The 2,500-nt window shown below is 46.9% G+C and overlaps 1 protein-coding gene across 2 annotated transcripts in view; it reads right to left on the reverse strand.

The window, feature by feature from the left end:
- LOC113817325 (DBH-like monooxygenase protein 1) overlaps positions 1-2,500 on the reverse strand; it is a 452,414-nt gene that overhangs the window by 300,342 nt on the left and 149,572 nt on the right. The gene's annotated exons all lie outside the window — the stretch shown is intronic.

Below are 2,500 nucleotides of genomic sequence, written 5' to 3' on the forward strand. Positions count from 1 at the left end.
ATGATTGACACGCGCCAAGGTCTTCCGGAAATAATATAGACAGCCGTTACCGTACCGCTTGACTCCTCTCTCTCTCTTTCTCTTTCTTTCTCTCTCTCTCTCTCTCTCTCTTTCTTTTTCTCTTTGTCTCTTTTTTCTTTTTTTTCTCTCTCTCTTTGTCTGTTTTGCTCTCTATGTGTATTTTTCTTTCTCTCTCCCTGTCCCTCCCTCCCTTCCTCTCTCTCTCTATGTCTGTCCCCTTCTCTCTCTCCCTGTCGGTCTGTCTGTCTGTCTCTCTCTCTCTCCTCTCTCTTTTCTTCCCCTTCCCCCCTCTCCTTTTCTTTCACTTTCTGGTTCTCTCTTTCTTTCTCCTCTCCTCCTCTCTCCTTTTTTCCCTTCCTCCCTCTCATTTTCTTTCACTTTTTGGCTTTTTATCTCCCCCCTCCAAATCCTTCTTTTCTTTCAACTTGCCAATGTTATATTTCGCTTTCTTTTTTACTGTCTTTGTCCACGTATTTCTTTCTTCCTCTTTCCTTCCATCTCCTTTCTGTTTGGTTTTTAATATCTTCTATTTCTCGTCCATCATTTTTTTTCTTTTGTTCTCTTCTTACTTTTGAACTTTCCCTTCGCCTCTTTCCTTTTTTTCTTCCTTTCTCCTTACTCCTTCTTCTATCTTCGACTTTCCTTTCATCATCTCTCTCTTTCTCTTCAAGCCTTCCTTCTTATCCTTCTTCTTTTCCCTTTCCCCCTTTCACCTCCTCCATCTCTCTTCCTACTCTCTTCTCCCCTTCCCTTCCACCTCCCCTTCTTCCCTTTCTCTCTTCTCCTCCTCCCCCCATCTCCTCTCGCTATTCCCTCCTTCCCCTCCTCTTTCTTCCTCCATCTCTATTTACTCTCCTTCCCCCTCCCTCTCCTCTTCCTCCCCCCCCAACCCCTTTCCTCTCCCTCCCCCGCCATTCCCCACACCTTCCCCTACCCCCTCCTATCCTGGCCCTCCCCACCCTACCCCTACGCTCCTGTACCCCCTCCTTCTCAACCCCAACAATCCTTCTCCACCTCTTCCCGGCCACACCCCTCCCTCTCCCTCTCCCTTCCCCTCCCCCGCCATTCCCCCCAGCCTCCTTACCCTCCCCTTCCCCTCCCCACTCTACCCTCACCCCACCCTGAAGCTCCGTAAACAGACAGACGTTCGGGAATTTAATTTCGCGGAAATTTCTCTCGCGCGAACCTAATCAAATTTCCTCCGAAGATTCGTCAGGGGATCGTACGCACTCCGCCGCCGCCACCTCGCTAATGCGCCGCCATGCGTGATCTGCGTGGCGGCGCCGAAGGGGTTCCGCCGCTGCGACCGGCTGCGGGACGCCGTTGTGGCTCTCTCTCTCTCTCTCTCTGGCTCTCTGTCTGTCTGTCTGTCTGTCTCTCTTACTTTCTCTGTCTCTGTTTCTGTCTCTCTTATTTTCTCTCTCTCTCTCTCTCTCTCTCTCTCTCCCTCTCTCTCTCTCTCTCTCTCTCTCTCTCTCTCTCTCTCTCTCTCTCTCTCTTCCTTCTTTTTTTATATTCTCACTGGCGTGTGTTTAGGAACAAGTACAAAGGTGAATACACACACAAACACACACATGCGCACATAATACATATGCACTTCCACATATGTACATACATATTTCACTGATACACAGACGAACACGAATACCCACATTCCAACAGACATGCGCACACAATACACACACATCCCAACACACACACACACACAAGCACATACACACACACGCACACACACAAGCAGCATACACACCCACCTCCCCCACCCACACACATCCCACCCACCCGCACACCAAAGTAACCCCTCCCCCCCTCTCCCACACAACCCATCCCCCACTCCTCCTCCCATCCCCAAAGTAAATTATTCCACCCGAAGGTTGCCATAAATAATAAACCATATTTTGTTTCAACAGCTGCCCGAGTCAAGCAGTCTGCACCATAACACAATAAATCCCGAAAACAGTGCCATATATAATGCTTGCGGTCATAACTCAAAACCCGCGTTGCATGAACAGAGGCAGAATAAGTTGAATATATATATACATGCGCAATTAGGTGGATCAGCGGATGGTAATGCATCGAAATGGAATTATTATCTATTTTATATATTTTGAATGAAAAAAGGAAAAAAAAAGTGTGAGTCGAAAATGGATTGCGTTTTATCTTTTGAATTTGGGAGTCATGTTTTATGTTTTTTTTCCATTTCTCTTTAATCTCGTGTTATTTTTTTTCTCTTAATTTTTTTCTGTCTCTCTCTATTTTTATCTTATTCTGGCTCCTTCCATCCTTTTACTCTCTCCTCTCCTACTCTTTCTCTCATTCCCTCTCACACTTCTCTCTTTCTCTACCTTCCTTCTTCCATCGTTCTACTCCCTTTTCCTCTTTCCTCTCCTGTCCTAAACTCCTTCCTTCCCCCTTTCTCACTTTCTCTCCTTCCCTCCTCCATTCCCTTCTCCTCCATCTTACCTGCCATCTCCTTTTT

This window comes from Penaeus vannamei, chromosome 8, assembly GCF_042767895.1.
Source record: "Penaeus vannamei isolate JL-2024 chromosome 8, ASM4276789v1, whole genome shotgun sequence".
In the NCBI taxonomy this organism is placed as follows: domain Eukaryota; kingdom Metazoa; phylum Arthropoda; class Malacostraca; order Decapoda; family Penaeidae; genus Penaeus; species Penaeus vannamei.